The sequence below is a fragment of the Tursiops truncatus genome, chromosome 10 (genome assembly GCF_011762595.2).
Source record: "Tursiops truncatus isolate mTurTru1 chromosome 10, mTurTru1.mat.Y, whole genome shotgun sequence".
Lineage (NCBI taxonomy): Eukaryota > Metazoa > Chordata > Mammalia > Artiodactyla > Delphinidae > Tursiops > Tursiops truncatus.
Genome location: NC_047043.1, coordinates 22221880 through 22243714, shown reverse-complemented (window position 1 = coordinate 22243714; position 21835 = coordinate 22221880). Strand labels below are relative to the sequence as shown.

At 42.3% G+C, this 21835-nt stretch overlaps 5 non-coding genes and 1 pseudogene across 5 annotated transcripts; 4 read left to right on the top strand and 2 right to left on the bottom strand.

Moving 5' to 3' along the window:
- Positions 1 to 6010: 6010 nt before the first annotated feature.
- Positions 6011 to 6083, top strand: TRNAM-CAU (transfer RNA methionine (anticodon CAU)). The gene has a single exon. It is a non-coding gene; the product is annotated as a tRNA-Met (tRNA).
- Positions 6084 to 11380: 5297 nt separating this feature from the next.
- On the bottom strand, positions 11381 to 11453 carry TRNAM-CAU (transfer RNA methionine (anticodon CAU)). The gene has a single exon. It is a non-coding gene; the product is annotated as a tRNA-Met (tRNA).
- Positions 11454 to 12287: 834 nt separating this feature from the next.
- On the top strand, positions 12288 to 12369 carry TRNAL-AAG (transfer RNA leucine (anticodon AAG)). The gene has a single exon. It is a non-coding gene; the product is annotated as a tRNA-Leu (tRNA).
- A 3737-nt stretch (positions 12370 to 16106) lies between these two features.
- TRNAQ-CUG (transfer RNA glutamine (anticodon CUG)) lies at positions 16107 to 16178 on the top strand. The gene has a single exon. It is a non-coding gene; the product is annotated as a tRNA-Gln (tRNA).
- A 441-nt stretch (positions 16179 to 16619) lies between these two features.
- On the bottom strand, positions 16620 to 16734 carry TRNAL-CAA (transfer RNA leucine (anticodon CAA)). The gene is made up of 2 exons: positions 16697 to 16734; positions 16620 to 16665 (listed from the first exon to the last, which is right to left on the bottom strand). It is a non-coding gene; the product is annotated as a tRNA-Leu (tRNA).
- A 683-nt stretch (positions 16735 to 17417) lies between these two features.
- On the top strand, positions 17418 to 17836 carry LOC101338414 (ubiquitin-like FUBI-ribosomal protein eS30 fusion protein; annotated as a pseudogene).
- Positions 17837 to 21835: the final 3999 nt, after the last annotated feature.

The window sequence follows — 21835 nt, the reverse complement described above, 5'->3', positions numbered from 1 at the left end:
TACCTCCTGGGAGGGAGAGGAGCTGGAGATTAAGTTAAATTACTGATGGCCTACATTTAATGAATTGTGCCTATACAATGAAGCCTCCATAAAAACCAAAAAGGACAGGGTTTGAAGAGTTTCTGGGCTGGTGAACACTTGCAGATGTGGGGACAGTGACCAGCTCAGAGAAGGCATGGAAATTCCATCCTCCCTTTACCCATACCTTGCCCTTTGCATCTCTTCCATCTAGCTGTTCCTGAGTGATAGCCTCTTACAATAAACCAGTAATCTAGTACATAAAATGTTTCTCTGAGTTCTGTGAGCTGCTCTAGCAAATTAATTGAACCCAAGGAGGGGAGTCTGTGAAAATTCCCATCTCTAGTCAGTCGATCAGATGCACAGCTGACGACCTGGACTCATGTTTGGAGTCTGTGGGCAGTCTTGTGGAGCTGAGCCCTTAAGTGGCAAAATCTGATGCTACCTCTGGCTAGGTAGTGTCAGAACTGAGTTGAACTGTAGGACACCCAGCTGGTGTAAAGAATTGCTTGGTGGTGTGGGGGAAATCCCACACGTTGGAATTGTGTCAGTTTTATAGGGCATGGGAAGATTCTCTCCATAAAGCATCAACAGGTGCAAAGCTGAAAAGGTGTGAAAATCCCTAGTTCCTAGTTCCATTAGGCCTGAGCAGAGCATCAACGGTGCATGGGCCAAGAGGAATAAGATTAAGATGAAGCTGCAGATGAAAAAAGAGTTACCTTGTGTGGTAGCTAGTCTCCCAGAACTGACCCCAGTGTAGCAGGTCTCTCAGTAATCACACCTTTGTGTAGCACATTCCCACAGTGAATCTTGGTTGACCAAGTAGAACTTCACTGAAGTGACACTTTGCCAATTCCAGGCCTGCTTGAGTCATAAGAACCCTGGCAGCTTCTGACTGGGTTTCTTGGAATGCTCAATCTGGAAAGCTCCCTCTCAGAACCCAGTCACTGTACTGTGAGAAGTCCAAGCCACATGGGAAGGTCACAGCCAGGCACTCTGGACAGCAGCCTCAACAGAGCTCCTAGCAGGTCACAAACACTAACTGTCACCACCAGTCACGTGAGCAAGCCATCCTGGAGAGCTCAGCCCAGTCAAGTCCTCAGAGGTCTGGGGTTCTTGCTGACACCACATGGAGCAAAATTGCCCAGGTGAGCCCAGTGAACCCACAGAATCAAGAGAGATAACAAAATGGTTTTCTATTGCTATCACAGCAACCTTAGTGGCTTTAAAAAACACAAATTTATTACCTTACAATTTTTCAGGTCAGAAGTGATGGGTATGGTCTCACCATGCTGGAAGCAAGGTATTCGCAGCCTGCATGCCTTTCTGGAGGCTCTAAGGGAGAATTTATTTCCCGCTTCACACTGTTTATAGAGTTTGTTTCTTTGTGGTTGTATGACTGAAGTCCCTGTTTTCTGCTGGCTTGAGCTAGTGGCCACTCCTGGCTTCTAAAGACCGCTACATTCCTTGGTTCTTCAAAGCCATGAGTGATGGGTCAAGTCCTCAAATCACATCCCTTTACCTACTCTTCTGCTTCCTCTGCCACTTGTAAGGACTCTTGTGATTAGGATCATCTCCCCATCTCATGGTCCTCAATCTTAATCACATCTGTGAAGTCCCTTTTACCATGTAAGGTAACATTCACAGTTTCCTGGGATTAGAGAATCTTTTGGAATGTCCATTATTCTGCGTACCACAAGTCACTGTGCTTTGGAATTCTCTGTTACATATTAGTAGATAATGAGAACACATTGCGAGCTGTATCTTCAATGACTTTGAACTTTACCTCGAAGGCTTTGGAAAGACAAAGAAGTACCCTTCTGAACAGAAAGGCCAGTGTAACTGGTATCTTTTGCAAGCTTGTCCTGACTGTACTGCAGAAGTGGGGCCTCAGCTAGCACACAGAGTTCCTTTGTGCAAATTATGTAATAACGACTCATATTGGTGGATGAATAACAGAAAGGCAACCCTCGGGGCTGATAAAGTACAAAAAAAGGAAAATGCCATCTCTGTCCAAGGCTCATGGCTTGACTCTCAGAACTCAGGTCAGACTTCAGCTCCTATATACCTTCTCCACAAGTGTCTTTTATAGGGCACCTGTGTATGACAGCCCTGTGTAGACAAACAATGGGAGACAAGCAAGGTTAGAAGCCCAGAAACCAGATTGGAGGCCACTGCTGTAGCAGAGGAAAGACACGGAGGCAGGATGAGGAGAAAGAAAAAGTAAAACAGTGGTAGTAATCTGGTATGGAATAAAGGAGAGTGATTCAGGAAGTACCAAGGAGGTAGAATTCACGGGACTTGGAAGCTGGTAGAATGTGAGTAAAAGAGAGGAAGGGATTAAAAAGGATGCAAATGTGATGATGCTATTCACCTGCTGTTGGAGGAGAAGCAGGTCTTCACCAAGGTGATACTTTTCTTACGGAGAAGTGGGATTTGAAAACCAGGGAGGAAACAATGAGAATGACAGGCCTTGAGTCTGGTGCCGTAACACAGTTGTTCATGTAGATGAAGAAATGCTATTGCATGCTAAAATATTTTGAAGCCCTCAAGGTCAGCAAGACTGGATGGAGTTGAAAGAAACGAGGGCTACAGAGCTGATGAGGATATTTTAATGAGAATCTTCTCATACTTGAAGAGAATTGACTCAGAATTTAGAGATCTCAGAAACTGAGGATGAGATAGGAGAATGGGGAGAAAATGTATCCCCTTCCTCCTCACGTCTTTACTTCCCTCTTTCCACAGCTTAGATTTCATGATTAATTACCAGCATTACGAGCTTGTATAACCTTCATCTCCTGTGCCCCACTCTCCACCCTAGGTCAAATCAAACACACCACCACTTTCTCCAAACCTGAATCTGAATAGCTGAATGGATAGAGCATACCCCAAACTGTGCTCCTCCATTTAACCCACTCTAAACCAAACCTTTATCCCCTCTAACTCCACTGAAACTCCCTTGTCGAGTCCCAGCAACCTCCATCTTGCAAATTCCAATGGTCAATTCTCAGTCTTCAATTTGCTCAGCTTCTCAGTAACACTTGGCCCAGCTGATACTCCCTCTTTATGGAAACACATTCACTTGATTTCTGGAACACCACTCTCTCTTGGTTTTTTTGTTTGTTTGTTTGTTTGGTTTTTTTTGCCCCACTTAAATGTAGTTCCTTCTTTATTTCCTCCCAGTCTCTAAATTTTGGAGTTCTCTAGGGTCCTGACCTGAGTCCTCATGTATTCCCTACATACACCCTCTCCCTACCTGAGCTCACCTGATCACCTGGCTTTCAATACCATCTATACCCTGAGAAGTCCCAGACTTAAACTTTCAACCCCATCTCTCCATTGAGCAGATCAAATTACATGACTGACATCTCCACTGAATGTCTAAAAGGCATCGCAAACTTAACATGTTAAAAGATCTCTTGATTTCTTACCCATCCCCCAAACCTGCTCCTTGCTCAGTTCTCATCTTGATAAAAAGCACAGCAGTAATTTAAACTTGTGAAATAAAACTTGGATTCCAAATAAGTTATACTTTCAGCAAATAAGTTAAGAAAGTCGTGTTTAACTTGACTACTTGGCTGTTCCTTTCTGGTATTATTATTAATTATTATTATTGTTGTTATTATTTTGTTCTGAAGCAGTCATATTTTCCCCCAAATAAATCATTTTTTTAGTGTATGAGTTTTTGTCCCAATCTACATAACATCAAACAATATTGGAGAAAGAGCATATATACATTTCTGTTTTACCATAGTACTTTTCTCCATTCCCATCCTCAAAGTATTTCCAAATTAGATAAGGACATTCTTTTTACCCCACACTTTGAAAATAAAGATTTTACAGCAGGCCAATATTTTAAAGTATTTTCTATCGCCAGCCACAGTGATAGCCACCTTGTAGGCATATGCCTAAAGAGGCTATCTCATTCCATTTCTGTGAAGTAAAAAAATCTCAGTAAGTGCTTCTGCACATTTTGAAGAAAATAAAAACTGACCATAAACCTCAATAAACCATGAAAGCCTCAATATCATGAGTAAGCAAACCACAATCCTTTAAAGCAATGTCTGTGTACAAGGAGTGCAGGACATTTAGCAGATAAGATCTTTTTATTTTCTTTGGTAAGGCTAAACGGAATTTGCCAAAATTTACTTTTGCACTGTTGCCAAATGTGCAGATAGATGAGCATGGCCTAGTTTGTATCTGAACAAAATATCAACAATCTTCTGTTTTATGTATCTAGTGGTTTTATTAAATCTACACACAAATCAAGAAGATGATTTTTCGACACCATGTTTCAAATTAAAGTCGTAGGAGCTAGGGGAACATTTTTTCTTGCCTAACTTGACACATCGTTTGAAGTTGTTATATTGTAGAGAACAAGGTCATCCGACAGAATCGGCTTCACAGTACAAGAGGCCAATACACGGTATCGAAATTTCCCTTTTTGTTTGCCCTCGGGATGCAACCTTTGAATCAGGAAATAGAGAATGCGAGTTCTTTTCAAGTATTATACCCAACACTATTTTTGACTGAGCATTGGTGTCATTTAGAGAAGAAGAAAAACCTCTGATTCGAAAGTTCTCGCCCGTCTTAACCCAGACTTGGGAGATTCAGTCTCCCCTTGTACTGTCACACCTCCTTCTCCACTATGCCCAAATCCAAATCCTTTTCTACATATTGTGCAGTACTCTGTTTTGGTAATTTACCTCCCTAATCCAGTTATATGTGTTCTTCCATCTGCCATATAGACTTTTTCGGTGAGGTCTGGGTCATGCTGGCATTCACATGGTAGTCGTTTGTTCTCATTTTCATTATCTAGACTCAGGACATATGGTCGAAATATCCACAATGTTAAAAATTAAGCTAACATTATTTCGATAAAAAGCACAACAGTTAATCTACAGGCAGACCTATTTCGCATATTTAGGTTACAGCACTCAGAGAGATGCAACACTGGACTGCCCATTATTGCGAACCAAAAATTCCGGTTGCCCTCATCAGCGGCCAGGGGAAAAACAGAGATTGCAACTACAGAAGTCGAATAATATGTGCCGCCTCAATTTGGCAATAAAATCAGTGTTCCTCTCAGCCCTCCAGGGGCGGGGGCGTCAGCGGAGGTAAAGGTGTCATAGGGTGTTTTTGGTACTTTGCCCAGCCGTCCGCAACCCATCTCTGAAACCCTGACTCTTCTCAGCCCGGGAAGAGGTTTCCCAGGAGTTGCGGCTTTCCCAAGACATTCCCGGGGCAAACCAGGAGACTGGGTAAGCCAAGCTTTTCACCTGTTCCTGTTTCTGTAACTACAGCTCTCTCATACCAGCAGATTCCCAAGAGTTCGCACCAAGGACACCTTATTCTTTAAAGCATCAAGTCCCATATGTCCAGGAACCCCCTTTGGACTTCTTCGGGACGGAGCAGTGGTCAGGGAAGATTGTAGTCTGTTGAGAAACTGATGGGACTTGGGGAGGTGTTTTCTTAAAATGAGGACAGACCGCTTTATGGGAAATTTGCCTGCGAAGGGGCATAAACGAAATAGAGCGACAGCCTGAGACAGAGGCGTCGAGTCAAAGGAAGTGTTTTGTCATTTAAGGTAATAAACACTTTAACGTGTTTAAAGTACTGATGAGAAGAATCGGGTATGGAAAGACAGAGGGAGAGTGAGAGAGGAAGTGGGCCGTTTTCCTCTTCCCTAGAGACCACAGGGATGGACGCCGGTATAGGTTAAGTGCAGGTATCTGGGCAAGAAGTTAAGGAAACTCTCCTTCTGTTGTGAGAGGTGAGGGTCATCAGTTCAGAACGAGGGGAGCAAAGGCAGTGGCATCGACAACGACTTTCCTCATCTGATTCAGGTTGTAGAAGTTGTTGCACTTTTAAGCCGTTGCAGGGGAGCATTTCATTTTCAGATTTTAAAGTAAAGGAACTACAGAGCAAGACAGAAGTTTAAGCAAGGTAAATTCCAGTGCTAAAGATATTTGATGAGGACACTCGGCCGCCTGCCTCCTTAGCGCAGTAGGCAGCGCGTCAGTCTCATAATCTGAAGGTCCTGAGTTCGAACCTCAGAGGGGGCAGCTTGATTTTTGCCCTCGCCCTCCACCAACCAGTTACCGCCTTCGTCTGGCAAAAGTCTACTTCCTAGTGACTGGGCCAGTTGTGTGCTGGTCAAAGAGCTCAAGCCTAAGCTTTCTTCCTCCTGATTGGTAGGTGCAAAAATATGGAAAGATGTTATTTATGTATAATGACTTGTTATCTTCAGCTCCTTCCAGTGGACAACCTCTTGTCCAAGTTCCTCTGATTGCTATTTCTTCTTGGAACAGTATCCTATTGGCGCAATCTAATTTATTGGGGAAAAAAATTGAATGGACAGATATATGAAAATCTGACATTCAGTTTTCTCAGTAAGTCTTCTTGTTTCCTCTTCATATATACATGCCATCTCCTTGCCCTGGCCTCCCTATCTAATCTGGTCCTAACTGGTTTCCCATCTGTACTACACTGAATATTGTTCCACAAAAATGTATGCCCGCCCACCCAGAACCTCAGAACGCGACCTTATTTGGAAATAGAGTCTTTGCAGATGTCATTAGTTAAATTTACATGAGATCATACTGGATGGGGGTGGGGGTGGGGCTTAAATTCAGTGGCTAGTGTCCTAAGAAGTATGTCTGTTTTATCCACTCCTGTATTTCCAGTGCCTAGCACAGTATCAGACAAACAATAAACACTTGTCAAATAAGTCAGTGAATTAATTAGCATATTAAACGTTACTTTGTTTTTGTTTTGGGTTTTTTTTTTGCCATATTCCCTACCGCTATATTGCTTCCGGCGGTCAACATCTCAAATTTGGATTTTTGCAGTAATCCCCACAGGAGTCACACCTACTGAAGTTCATCCTGCAGGCATACTTCTCTGGCCCAGTCCGTGCTGGAAAAAGAGAGGGCAATACTTAGGCTGCTCCTGCTAAATATCTGGACCTGTATTTCAGGATAGTTCTCTCAACAGTTCATTCTGGTGCAGAATGAAAAAGGTATATACTAGGGAACATCTTAACTGTGTCTTCTAGACCCTCAGCCTCTGATTCCAGGAGCCTACATCTGCTACAGTTTAAGAGCTGCAGTTAAGGACTGTAGAGACGCCAAATAGCTGGATGGTCTGGCTGTTCGGGCTGTTCCTTAGAGAATCTTGATTCTTGTTGGAGCCACTATTCTGAATCTGTTCCTCCTCTTTGTAGAATCAGAAACTAGTTTTTAATTCACCCAGATTTTTCCAGGCTTACAGGACTGACTCGCAATAACCAAATGTCAGAGACGTTCCAAGCCAGAGTATGAACATATTATAGCCGCATTGATGGTTGACCAGCATATTCTTTCCCTTGTAAAATAAACTCTATAGTGGGAAGCAAAGAACATTAGAAGATTGCTCTGTGAACCTATAATCAGAGTAAGGAAGTAATAAAATATTAATGACTATGATATTAGGCAATGATGGTCTGGCGCATTCACCACCAAAAAGCCAACCAAGCCAAGCTGTGGGTTGGCTGCCTCTGGGAAGAGATGAAATTCTGATCATAGTATATTTCTAAATAAAGTTACATTATCATTGGTTAGATATTCTTGTTACCTTTATGGCACTTTGATGTCCAGAAAAACCTCCTCAGCCACTCATTTACCAACTCTTACTTCACTCTTAGGAAATTATTTGGTTCTGGTACAAAGCCATGTACTCTAAGGCTCTCCTTAAATGCTAGCTCCCTTCATCTTACAGTAAAGGTCCCATCTATTCACCTTGGCGTTGGCGTTTGCCTGAGTCACTTACACATACCGTGTAAAGAGATGGATGGTTTGCAAGGGTGGAGTCAGAACTGGATGGTAAAAGTCAAAAGTGACGCCTGAACAGGGACTTGAACCCTAGACCCTTAGATTAAAAGTCTCATGCTCTACCGAGTGAACTACCCAGTCCCCTTTTGTTGCAGCATGTTTCCTGTACATCCTAATGTGAAGAAAAGTACATGAACAAAGTTCCAATTCTGTTCATGTTCCTTTCCTTTATTCCTAATTCCATTCCTGCCTCTTTGAATATGGCTCACAACTACTTCTGCCCCCAGGTCATAAGAAAAAGATAACGCTCATATTTGAGTAATATAAACAATTACTTCTAAAAGTTGTATGTTACTAGAGATGTAATCACCTGGACCCTCTTGTGCTTCATCTTCACAATTTGTGTTCCAGTCTCCCCCCAGACCTTAAGAATGCCTAGCAGAAAAAGCTCTTAACAACTAGGTTTTGAGAACTTACTCTGAGCAAGGAGCTCTGCTTTGCCCCTGGTTTACAGCAGTGGAAAGCCACCACCTCAGCCTTCATGGAGTTTACCCTTTAGAAGGGAGAGTCAGCCTTTTAAACAATGAATTACACCATAAATGTTTAAACAGCCATTGTGATAAATGTTCTTAGGAAAAAGTACAGGTTACTGAGGTTTGTAGAGAAACAAACAAGTATAATCTCATGACCAGAGTTTCCAAATTAAATGAGATAATACACGTAAACTTTTGGAATAGTGTCTGGGTCATGCTAACAGTTCAATGAAAGTTAGGTGTTATCATCATTATTATTTTTATTATAAAATAGATGAATTAGAAAATCATATTTAATTGGTTGGTTGTGCCACCTTAGACAAATTACTTAATCTCTCATCCACTTTCCTCCCTTAAATCCTGCAACAGAAATTTCTTCCTCAAAGGTTGGGTTTACCACAATGGTACGTAGTACATTTCTAACTTATGTATTTATTCATGCCACTATTCAAAATAGATTTGAGGTGGTCTACACAACTTCACTGTAATAAGATAAAATGGAAAATGTTAATAGACTTAAGTAGGGATAAAGGGAGCATAGAGGTAGAAAATTAAGGTAAACGTATGCAAGCTATAGGTGTCCCCCACCCCATATCTCCAAGACAGTGGATTATAGAGGGAGGTGACCTCTTCCAGGGGGTAAGAGAAGACTTTTCCCAAGACATGATGTTTAAACTGAGAACCAACAGTTTAATAGTAATAGATTAGACAAAAACATGACTCCAGCATTTTAGGAAGAGCAAAAAAGCAGAATACTTTCAGAGAACTTAAAGAAGGCCTGAGGTGCTTGAGTGCAGATATCTTGGGACAATACTGATGGAGGTGGGGGGCAAGGTAAACAGAAAGGCAGGGACAGATGAGAGACAGACAGGCTCAGAGGTTATGGCTAGGAGTGCAGAGTACAAACTTCATCCTTGCAGCAATATAAAGTCACCGGGGATTTTAAGCAGAGAGGAGCAACATGGTCAGAGATGATTTCAAAAAGATTATGTTGGTTTCATGTAAAGAAATGTGTCAGCGTGAGGCAAGAGATGATAGGAAAACACAAATTAGGTTACTGTGTAGCCATGTAGACTTGACCTACTGACTATTTGGCAGTGTTGGGGAATGGTGCAGAGACTGGGAACATTTGGAAAGAAGCAGAAGACTTGGGCCCAGACTCTTCCTGAGCACCTAGAGAGGAAGAGGTGTCAAACTAATTCATTTCTCTCAGTAGGGCATTGCCTTAATAAACCCTTTACTTGGAAAGGCAGCAATAAAGCAGAATAAGAAAGGGCACTTTGGATCTTTTGAGAATTCTTTGGAAAGCATGGAGTGTTTGCTCTGTTCTTGATCTGACTTGTGGATACCTGAGGGTACTGCCGCCAGTTCTGATCAGCAGGCAAGCCGTGAGTGATCAGACAAAAAAAGGAGAATCTTGGGAGGAAGTGACCTTCCCCACAATAGTCAATATGAGATAACTGGATATGTGCAGAGGGATTCCAAAAACTTGTTCAGGTGATTGCATTCAGATCTGATCTCCTGAGCTTGCTGTTAAAAATTCAGATTTGCAGTCTACCATGTCCCACTCAAACATAGTAAAGTCCATGAGATCAGGAGCAATTTCTGTTGTGTACAGTGTGGTATCCCTAGCCCCTATGTATCAGTCAAGGTCTAGTTCAGAAACAACACCAGGTATTTCAACTGAGAACACTGTGGTAACCCAGAAATAATAACTATGGAAAGTAGTTACCACCTTCTAGGGAGGAGGGGAAAAACGGGTAGGGGTTGGGCCTCTAAGGAAGAGCACAAAGAGAATGGTGGTTGGAATCAACTACCATTGTTGGAGCAACCCTGACTGGAATAGCAAAATTCAGAAAACAGTTCCTCTTCTCTTCTCCCGCCTCCCCGGCTCCTTCTAGTTCCTCTTATTGACAGAACCTAAGAGAAAGCCAACTGACAAAGTTTTAGATATGTAATTTGCAGATGGCCAGAGCCAACATCACAGAAGAGGGTGAATTTGAAGCTGAGCGGGAATGGATTAATAGTAAGGGACACAGCTTTGAACAGTGCTTGGCACATAGTAGGTGCTCAATAAATATCTGTTCAATACCTCCCACTCAACAAGCTGAGATGTTAAGAGCTGGATATTAAATATCAATCTTGCTTTTTTTAAAATTAATTTTTACTGGAGTATAGTTGCTTTAAAATGTTATGTTAGTTTCTGCTGTACAGCAAGGTGAATCAGCTATACATATACATATATTCTCTCTTTTTTGGATTTCCTTCCCGTTTAGGTCACCACAGAGCACTGAGTTCCCTGTGCTATACAGTAGGTTCTCATTAGTTACCTATTTTATACATAGTAGTGTATATATATCAATCCCAAGCTCCCAGTTCATCCCACCCTCCCTTCCCCCCTTGGTATCTATACGTTTGTTCTCTGTGTCCTTATTTCTGCTTTGATTCTTGCTTGTTTTTATTTGAGCCAGGTGCTTATCCTGTCTCTCTAAATATCACTTCTTCTTTCTTCGTTTTCTGTTTCTCTTGTTACTCTTTCCTGTATTTTGCAGTTTGGATGACCTAGAGACCCAGTCAAGAACACTGCAAGCAGGAAAAGAAGTCCAATGCAGAGACTGAGGGGGGGGGAAATGTTTTCTTTTTCATGTAGGATGGCGTTTGTGATCTGGTGGTAATTCCAGAAGAATGGCAAAATATAATCAATAATTAATAGAAATGTTTTGCACATCATACTACATCTTCCACATCCCCAGTGTAACCCTTCATCCCCTTCTCCCTCTCAACCAGTAAGTTTCTTGACCTTAATGTTTTTGTAACAAGTCAGTCTAAAAGTCTCCTAGCTCTATCTACAATTGGTATAAAAAGACTTTTGGAGTATTTAATCTTACTGAAAATTACTATTTTGTATCTGAACAGTACATGGTTCTGTTAAACAAAAAAATTCCCGTTTAGTTTCATCAGAGCAATTTCCTCCGAATTTTCCTTTTTTTATACGCAAACGGAAGAAAAGCTTAACGTTGCCCCCTCTGAGGTTCGAACTCAGGACCTTCAGATTATGAGACTGACGCGCTGCCTACTGCGCTAAGGAGGCAACTGCGACTGCCACTTATACAACACATCTACCAACTTTATTAAAGGAATCATTTTTAGAATTCTCTGAATCAGTGTTTCAAAGGAAGGCGGAACCATGGTTTAATTCGCCTCTAAAATATTCGAAGTTTGGATGGCAAAGCCACACGGAACAAGGTAAGGGCCCGACTACTGGCCCAGCCCCGTTTCCCCTGCAAACTTTCCTGCGAAGACTTTAGGGGCGGTGAGGGCAACTGAGTGCGGACTTTGCAGAAGTTCTGCTCGGTATGACCGGGGCCTGTGGAGATGGGCTACCTTCTGAAAGGCAAACAAGACTTAAATAACAAGGACCGTACTCTTTGCCTCCCTCGTGAGGTTCCATGGAGGAGCTTGGTCTCCTGAGATAGATGAAGGGGGAGGGGGCCTCAAGATTCTTTCCTCATTTCTCCTTGGCGGCTCCCGGGCTCAAGCCAAACGCCCAGACTTGCTCACTCCTGAAGTCCGGGGACTTACTCCCTGAAGTCCAAGTGGATCTGGAACCCACAGCATCCACTGGAACTGTCAGTCTGCGTGACTCCTTTTTCCTATGCTGATGACAGACGAGGCAGGAGCCTCCTCCCGCGCCACCTGCGCCGTCGCCGTTCACGGTGAACCTGGGAGCCATGAGAAAGCAAAGTGTCAGGGTCAGGGGGTTCTCAGGTTGTGCTGGGAGTGGAGAGGGGAACGCTGGAGGAAGGGCCCGCGGAGACAGCTCAGAGTGGCGGGGGCACGGGTGAGGTGGGGGGGAGAGAAAAAGGACCTGAAACGGGCGCAGTTTGGGTCAGATGACATGCATGTAAAACCAAATTTTGTGGGAGGTAGCGTGGCCGAGCGGTCTAAGGCGCTGGATTAAGGCTCCAGTCTCTTCGGGGGCGTGGGTTCGAATCCCACCGCTGCCAATGACCTTTTTCCCCTCACCGTTGTCTGAGTAGGTACTCTTTCATGTCCAAAATACACAGTTCTCACAGGCTCCAAGTTCAGGTAGGTTCCTCTCCTACCACTTCTGCTTTTCCCAGAGGCCAGAGATAACACCCATATGTACTGTCCCCCAAAACAGTGTTCATCACATGACAGGCCTTCAACTGATTATTTCAAATAACAAAAAGTTAATGAGCATCTACTCTGCGTGGTACTTACTCCGTTATTGTAGTTTCATCACCCAATAGTTTCGAACGTATAACAGACCTTCATTTAATTCATTCGTTTATGTAAAAAAAAAAAGAAAAGAAAAGAAATCAGCTCCTACTATGTGTTACCTACTAGGTACTTAGGCCCCGTAGATACAGTTCTTACTTATTACCTTATTCAATAAATGGTGGAACAGTGAGTAGCTGTCAGTTTCCCTGAATCCACTTGCAACTGGAGACAGGTCCCGCCCGGCCGCGGTTCTCAGCATCCCCGAAGCCTTCTCATTTTACATTTTGAATCCTAATTATGCTGATCTGAGCTGTGGCGACTCTACGCAAGGCGCCTCGCCTTGCCACTCAACTGCCTCTCAGGTCACACGGTCTAGAGGCGCTTCCCCCCTCACTGTGCGCGTCTCTGCGTCTTCCATTGGGCGCCCTCAGTCTCTGCTCCAAGCAATTCTCTCTGCCCTCAAAGCTTCTTATCCTCTACACCTCAGCAAGGTAGTTGCTCTCTCCTGGAAGCCTCCCTTGATCTCTCCCTCCACAATTACAATTAGGCACTGAGGATCTGGAAGGAAACAAAGGAGAGGGTCCCTGCCCTGGTGCAGTGTAGAGAAGACAAGCATTAGACGCATAATGGCCCCAAGATGATACAATTTCTACGGTAAAGAATGCAACTGAACTATGAATGACATTGTAGATATATAGTTACCAAAAATAAAGGACAGTACAACAGTACAATGTATAGAAGAACACACTTCAACGTTTCCAGTGATAACAGTGTCAGAGGATAGGGAAGGAGGAGATTATAAATTCTACTTTAGGCACTTTTGTTTGAGTTGTTAGGATGAGTAGATATTTATTTCATAAGTCGAATAAGTGAATCCACGAGTCCACAAAAGAATTGTTCAAAAAAATCCCAGTCTGATAAATACCGCGAAAGAGAAATGGAACGTGCTGGGGAGCCTGTAGCAGGCCTCAGCTTAGCCATCCCTTCTTTGGCAGGCTTTCCTCATTGCTACCTGCCCTTAATTGGGTATTCCTGTTGGTATGCTTTGGCCATGCTCTGTTATCACTTGATCCATCACTTATTTTAGCATTTATCATAACTTAGGGAAATTTTTGTGCAATCATCTGCTTTTCCCCATGCGTCATAAGCGTTGTCAGATATAGAACCATATTTCTCTCACTTCCCCACGTCATGAAAACTAAATAGATATTTGTAGTAAGTATCAGTGAATAAATATATAAATACATGAAAGAATATCTTTCTAACTGTGAAATGAGCAAGGTACACAGAGCTGAGGATCCCGGAGGACGTTAAGGTCTTCAGTTTGAGGTAGAGTCTTGTGTTCTGAAGCCCCATTTCTACAGGACACTCCAGCTAAACTTGGTTCTTGACTCTGATTACGCCACACTGACTTGCTCTTTCTGGATTCAGCTCTGCTACCAGGTTACTGCAAATCATTCTTGCGCAGATTGCCAGGGATCACATTACTTCTGTATTGTGGGTCCCAGTCATCTCTTCCCCCAGTCATCCCCCTCAGCAGTCTTTGTTTGCATTCACCTTGCAATATTTATGAACCAACCATGAGCGATTCCAAGAGAAAAGTGTAATCTTCTGAACTCCACACTCACAAATAAATAAACCAACCTACGGCCATCTGTACTATCTTCCAGCTCTATACTCCCTACCCTTTCCTGGGATATAAATGTGCTAAGACTGAAAAACATTCATTTATACCCCTTCTGCCTTGTCTATCCTCAGAGAGCAGTTTAAAGCTTATAATTGAATAGTGGGCTTTTGAGGTTCTGGTGTAATTTTAAAACCAGTGGACATTTTTCTTTAAGAAATAAGCTTGTGGCTCATGGAATAAAAAGTGTGCCACCTATACTGGGGAAGAAAGACTTGGTCCATTATTCAGCTGGATCTGAGATAACTTAGACCATCTTTTAAGGCTAGGAGACTCAAGAAGATAGAACGGAGAGTTTACGTGCATGGAGGGAAGGAATAGACACTTAGGGGAACTCTATGGTGACCTGGCCAAAAGTCTTTGAATTTCACTGCTTCCCTCTCCACCTTCCAAAAGATATATGCACTTCAACCCATATTTATTGAGCAGCTATTTCTTGACAGGCACCTTGCTTGGATGGAGTTACAACAAAAGGATGAAAGCCAGAAAATGATTCAGGGATTCCTAAGCAATTCAGCCTTGGGAGACTACCAGAGGCACATGAAGAATTACTGGCCAGTAATTAATATTTAGACTGACTAAAGTAGTAATTTATACCTGAGTGTTTCTTCCAGTGATGCTACCTACATGTATGATCTCTTTATTATATGTTGTTCTTAACAGTTAAATAATCATGCTATGTTAATAAAGTTAAAGTTTAGAGAAATAAATGACTATACCCAGCACTATGACGTCCTCTCTTGGCCATCCACATTCGAGGACATATTTGTGTGGCCATATGAACACTGGAATGTCCACCTGGGAGCTAGGACCTGGAAAGGAACCCCTCACCCCCAAAAAAGAAACAATCATGCCCTTTAGACTTGCCAGATTTAGCCTATGGAGAGAAGGAAAAAGAAACATTCAAAAAAGTCCAGCGCTGGGCTACCTGATTATTTATTCACTCGTTCGTTCATTCATGCATGCATTCATTCATTCCACCTTTCATCTAGGCATTCATACAACTAGCCATTGATTAAGCTTCTACTATGTACCAGACCTTAGGGTGTTAAAGAGGAATGAGAACCGGTCCTGCACTTAAGGCATCTCGGAGAGGGAGGACAGATTTTAAAATGGCAAGCCCATGATTACAGCTAAGCAGGAAGCACCAAGAAACTCCAAGTTGCTCTGGAGGCAAGTATCCTAGAACGAATAAGCGAAGCTGTAGAAAAAAGATGTTAATGTTTTTCTCCCTTTTGAACGACAAGATTAAAATCCAATTTGCCTTTGCGTGGGTCGGAAATGAAGGCAAAATCAAAACCTCCAGAGGTATCCATTTTCTTGGATCAGGATCCTGCCCTGACCCTGACATCAAGGGATAGAAATCTGGGAAGCAGGCTCAGTGGAAACAATCAGTGAAAGTCCCCTCCCACCCACCTCCCATCCTTGCTTTCGGCTTCTCCGTCGCCCTTCGGCTGAAAGAGCAGAGATTTTCCATCCCTCCAAAAAACGCCCCCGTAAATGAAAACAAACAACCAAATCAATTAGGAAGAAGAGGCAGAGCTTTCGGTTAAACTGGCACGTTTCATTTTAAATTGTTTTCCAAACATCTCTCTCATCAAAAAAATTTTTTTAATTAAACAGCACAAGGATAAAATAATTTTAAATGAAGTACAATCTATAACAATTTTGAATCACTATGTTGTATACCTGAAACGAATATAGTATTGTAAATCAACTATACCTCAATTGAAGGAAAAAAAAAAAAAAAAAAAAACTAGAAAGCACAAGGAAAGAGATATCAGATGGACAGTGTAGAAACGTTGATGCAACAGGGGTTCCATGGTGTAATGGTTAGCACTCTGGACTCTGAATCCAGCGATCCGAGTTCAAATCTCGGTGGAACCTTTCCTTTTCTTTTCACAACCCAATCCTGTAACAGACTGAACCACGCTGCTTTCAATTTCCGCACTTTAATTTTTGATGGGTTCGGGCAGTGAGAAAGGACATGAGACTACGATCCTAATGGCCCGTGAGCTCAGGAGCAGCCTATAATCACCGAGTCTGTGTACATGTCTTTCTGTTCCCACCAGACTCATTTTTCTCCCAGGACTCCCCAGGGTTAACGAGCGTTTAGTAAAAGCGCCTTTAATGAACAAACCAGAGTGCAGAGCAAAACGTGATCCGTGATAAGTAGCAACCAAAACGGAAAAGAAAGAGTCTTTCTTTTCCTAATTGAGGGTCCGTCGTTAGGACTGTAAAAGGGAAAGTAGAGAGAAGAATGAATGGAAACAAAAAATGGCTGAGAAAGTGGTAGTGGTTGCTTTTAGAGCAGGAGGAAAAACAGTCTGTCAGAAGTGGGATTCGAACCCACGCCCCCATTCGGGGACCAGAAACCTCTCTGGAAGGAAGCTTGAAGACTACAGCTTGAGTCTGGCGCCTTAGACCACTCGGCCATCCTGACAGCCCGGCACCACTCTCCCAAATGAGTAAAATCTGCAATTGTGCTGAAAGTGCATTCACCATGGGCTGTTAAATTCTTTTGCAGTCTAGGGTTTATCCGAAAAAATGGGAATGTAAATCCTTAAAAATTAACTGAACCTTCTTTCTCAGTAGAGCCAGCAACTTTGACTGAACTCGCGAGGCTTTCCTCTCAGTCCGGGATATAATTTGGCAGTTCTCTCCTCTCCCTTCTTTCTGCCTTTCCCTGCAAGCCCCGGGGCACTGTGGCTCAAGGATCCTAACAACCCGGAACCGACCCCCGACTGGACAAGAGAGAACTCCCTTTATTCATTCCCAGAAAGGACACAGAGCACGGGCTCTGTTCCCGAGAAGATGCCTGGCAAACCAACCGAACTGGCGGGAGCTCAGCGGGGAAGTGAGCGAGCCAGTGTAGACCTGGGGAGAAAACCGGCGAGTTAGTATAGACCAGAAAGGCGCATGGTGAGTGCGGTTTAGGGGCCTAGAGCATGAAGACTGGATGTGGATGTGAGTTGCAGAAAGTAGTAACCAAAAAACAAAAAAAGTTGATGAAGTGGAATTCATCAAAACTAAAAACTTCTGTTCATCAAAAAGCGCCATTAAAGCTCTTTCTTCACGACTCCATCTTCGCGGTAGCGGCAGTGGTGCCGTGGTTCAGTGGCCGACATGCAGTTCTGTGTCTTCGCCCAGGAGCTACACACTCTCGAGGTGACGGGTCAGGAGACAGTCGCCCAAATCAAGGCTCATGTAGCTTCCCTGGAGGGCATCCCTCAAGTCGTGCTCCTGGCAGGAGCATTCTCATCCTAGAGGATGATGCTACCGTGGGTCAGTGTGGGGTGGAGGCTCTGAGCACTCTGGAAGTAGCCAGCCACGTGCTTAGAGGTGAAGTCCATGGTTCCCTGGCCGGTGCTGGGAAAGTAAGAGGTCAGACTCCCAAGGTGGCCAAACAGGAGAAAAAGAAGATGGGCCGGGCCAAGAGGTGTATGCAGTACAACTAGGGCTTTGTAAATATTGTGCTCACCTTTGGCACGAAGAAATGCCCCAATACCAACGCTCAAGTCCTTTGTAATCCTGGCTTTCTCTAGTAAAGTCACTTAGCCCAATCAAACAACTACAACAACAACAACAAACACCATTAAAAACGTGTACAGGAAAGGCCCTGTGAGAACACAGAGACAAGGTGGCTGTCTGCACGTCAAAGAGAGAGGCTTCAGGAGAAACCACCCCTGCTGACACCTTGACCTTGGACTTCCAGTCTCCAGAAAATATACCGAAAAAATTAATTTGTGTTGTTTGAGCCACACAGCCTCGTCTTTTGTTATGGCAGCCAGAGCAGACTAATACAAACGTCTTCCATGGTGGCTGAGAACTCTTAAGAGTCCAAGGCAGAAGATGTCAGTCCTCTTGTAGGCCAGGCCCAGCATCAGTGTAGAATCATTCTGCCATACTCTCTTGGTCAGAGCATTCTAGGCAAGTCCAGATTCAAGGCAAGAATAGGTTGTACCTCTCAATGATGCATGTCACATGCATATGGAGAGGAAGGAAACTGATGGTGACCATGCTGGAAGTAGCTACCATCCTGCCCCCACCTAGCCCCAGTGGCCTGTAAACTTCATAAGGGCAGGAAGCAGAGGGTATTTACCAGGCACCCTCCGCTCATATCAAAGTGCTGGTATTCAACGAAATCCCCCAAACCCTTGTTGTTTGAAAGAATGGGTCAGATTAGCTTTTCCCCCCACTGTCTCCAAAGATTTTATCCTCAGGAAATGGAAGACAGTTAAATGTCAGTAAGCTAATTGCCAATTCAAAAAGAAATAATATTCAGGGAATTCCCTGGCAGTCCAGTGGTTAGGACTTGGTGCTTTCACTGCTGGGGCCCAGTTTGATCCCTGGTCTTGGAATTAAGATCCTGCAAGTCGCACGGTGCAGCCAAGAAAAAAAAATTTTAATGACTAAAGATAATCACATTTTTCAGCGACAGCATTACCTGCGTATGCCTTGAATTCTTCTATCCTGTATCATGTCTTAGATTGCTCTTTAATCTAGGACTCTTTACACTGGTCACTAAAGTAATAACCTACACCAGGGAATGTTGTTATGAGAATTAAACGAACTCAGCAATACTGGTATATGATTAAAAAAAAAAGGTCGTCTAGCAGAGACTTGGGTCAGATAGAGAGGCCACTTACTGTAGTGGTTAGAGCTTAGACTCTGGAGCCAGTCTACCTGGATTCTAGTCTTGGCTCTGTCTTTCACTGACTCTGTGACCTTAGACAATTTAGTTAACAATTTCCCCAGCCATAAACTAGAGATCATGATACTAGCACTACCTTGTAGGATCTAGAAGGATTTTGTGCTTTAATGAACAGAGCCCAGTTTATACTAGCTTCTAAATAGGTACTTACTAAATGAAACACCCATCTCTCCTTCTCCATCAACCTGAAGGAATAAGAGGAAGAATATGCAAATCAATTATTCTTAAAAGTTTCCTGATTTTTTCCCTCTCTTCTTTATTCTCAGTCCTCCTTTAGATCCATAGTAGTCCATCCTGAGAGTTTTCCCTATGGGTTCTGTTTCAGTGGGGTTGCTGGGAGCTGGTCAGAAAACTACAGAGCCACACCTGTTCAGAAGGAGATCTCTTCCCAAAGTGCAAGCAAATTCCTCTCCTTTATCAGACGTCTTACTCTCTCTCTCTGCTTCCTGCTCACTTCATGACTGCACACCTCTTAATTTCTCTGTTTTAAGATGACTCTCTCCTCCTTGCCTGTTTCAGCTTCATTCTCCATAGAAATAGCTAAGAATGGCACTGAGTATCCTGATTTTTTTCCTGCTTACCTGCCCATTCCTGTGTTTCTATTAGCTCTTACCCCACTAATGTCCTCTTGTGTCATTATTGCAATAGCCCCCAAATCGGTTCTCCTGGTTGGTATTGCCTTTACTATGGCTTGCACCATCAATACGTCACTCCTATGCTCACAAAGCTTCAATGGAACCTCCCTCCTGTAAGGGTTGAGGATGCAGAGTCTGTCCTCCACAAGCAATTTTATCGCCATTGCTTTGTTTTCATGAATTTATGTAGCCAAATTTATCAGTACTGCCTGTCCAAATTTTCTTCCACGTAGTCACTTGTAAACTTATTCCAAAACAGATTCTCTCACGGCTTGTCAATATCCTCCCAATAGTTTACTTATTAATGTTCTTATAGGTGCCACAAAGGATTTGAGGTAGTTGAAAAGAGTATTAACCATACAATAAAGTATTAGAGTTTTAAACTTTGAAAGAAAAAAAATGTCAGAGAGCATATGCCTTGAGTTCTTTGCTTGTAACCCTTTGTAGTCTCTTGCCTAGCTCTCTATAACTACCCCTCCTTTTCTGTAACTTTTAAATTATCTGTACTGTATTTTCTGCTAACAAAATCATATGTGCTTTTAGTAAAAAAAATAATAATATGGGCTTTTAGTAAAACTAAAATATGTATTACAGAAATGTATAACCTAAAAAGTAGGGAATTCCCTGGTGGTCCTTTGGTTAGGACTCCCTAAGATTCCACAAGCCACATGGCGCAGCCAAAAAAAAAAAAACCTAGACAGTAAAAAAGTCACTCATAATCTATCCTCTCCTCCCAGTCTTTCCAGCACACCACACACTTATTAGTTTTGTTTATATTCCTCTGGTATTGTTTCAGTATTTACATTAGTATATTATTATTTTACAAAAACTTAATTTATTCTACATAACGTACTGCAACTTGTTTTAACGTGACAACATAAGTTGGATATCTTTTCACATCAGTATACACATTTGTTAAAATGACATATAATGACAATAACATTGTAGCATGTACCATACTTTTTAAATTAATTTTTTGGACAATTTTTTTCTTTGCTGTTTTCTTTATAACAACTTTGCATCTCACTCCTTGTTTTTCTCACATAGTCTCAACTAGACCAATACCTAGATTTGAATATAAATATATTTTAAAATAGCAAGATAAATGCTGTCTTAGAATGGAAAATTTCAGAGGATGTGGAATGAACAGACCACTATCTCAAAATGAAATACCTTATGCTTTTTTACTGTTAAAAGGAATTTCAGACCTTATTTATAAATGAGCCAATATTCCTCAAAATCAAAAAGTAAATTTCTGAAACAAAAGTCATTCTTCTGATCAAGCAAAACCATTTTAAACGTTTAAAATTTAAAACAGAATATCCATTTCTCTGTGCAGAAAAAAGTAATTTAAATACTTGAGAATTCATTTGTGTCCTTATTTCTTAATTTAGTTTGTTTTGCATAATTAAGGCATGCACATGGTATAAACTTCAAAAGGTAGAAAAGATCCACCCACTTTTCACCCCAAAGCAGAAAGGCCTCCATATTACTGGGAGTCCTTTGATCACTTCTCTCCAGCGTTCTTTAATTGTGGATGTAGTGATACCCTCCATTTTGCTTTCTGCATCCCCCTCCCCAGCCATCCATCATCTCCAAGTCAATGAGAGAGCAAAAAACAGCAAGACGCTGAAAAGGAAGGGAATATGGTGTTTCCTACTTCGTCTCCTTTCACAAGCTACCCTGAAATGCTCTTCCAAGCTGGGATAAAATGAATGACGAACAGCAGGCTTTTACTTATACTAATGATGAAATAAAATTCATATTTTATGGTAAGACAAGAAAAATGTAAACATGAAACTTTTCTCTGCCTGTTTGGGCCTCCTCCCTCCCCTTTAGTGTATATAGTGCATCTGCATTAACCAGACCTCCTCAGGAGGTAACATTCCTTCTTAATCTTGTAAAGGCTCAAGATGACCCTCTACTCGCTTTGTACATGCAGATCTGGATTATGTAAACTGTCAGTATGTCATTTGATGTATAACTCTTTGTCTCAAAAATGTATATAACTGTACTTTGACCTCTAACCGGTGGTCCTCAGAGCTTTCTGAGAGACTCTGGGGTTATAATCTTCAGGTTGGCTCAAATAAAATTTTCTATTGCTTTCTTAGATTGACTATTAACTTTTTGTCAACACTAAGTTTGAGACAGTTCTAATATTATTATTATTATTTATTATTATTATTATTTTTTGC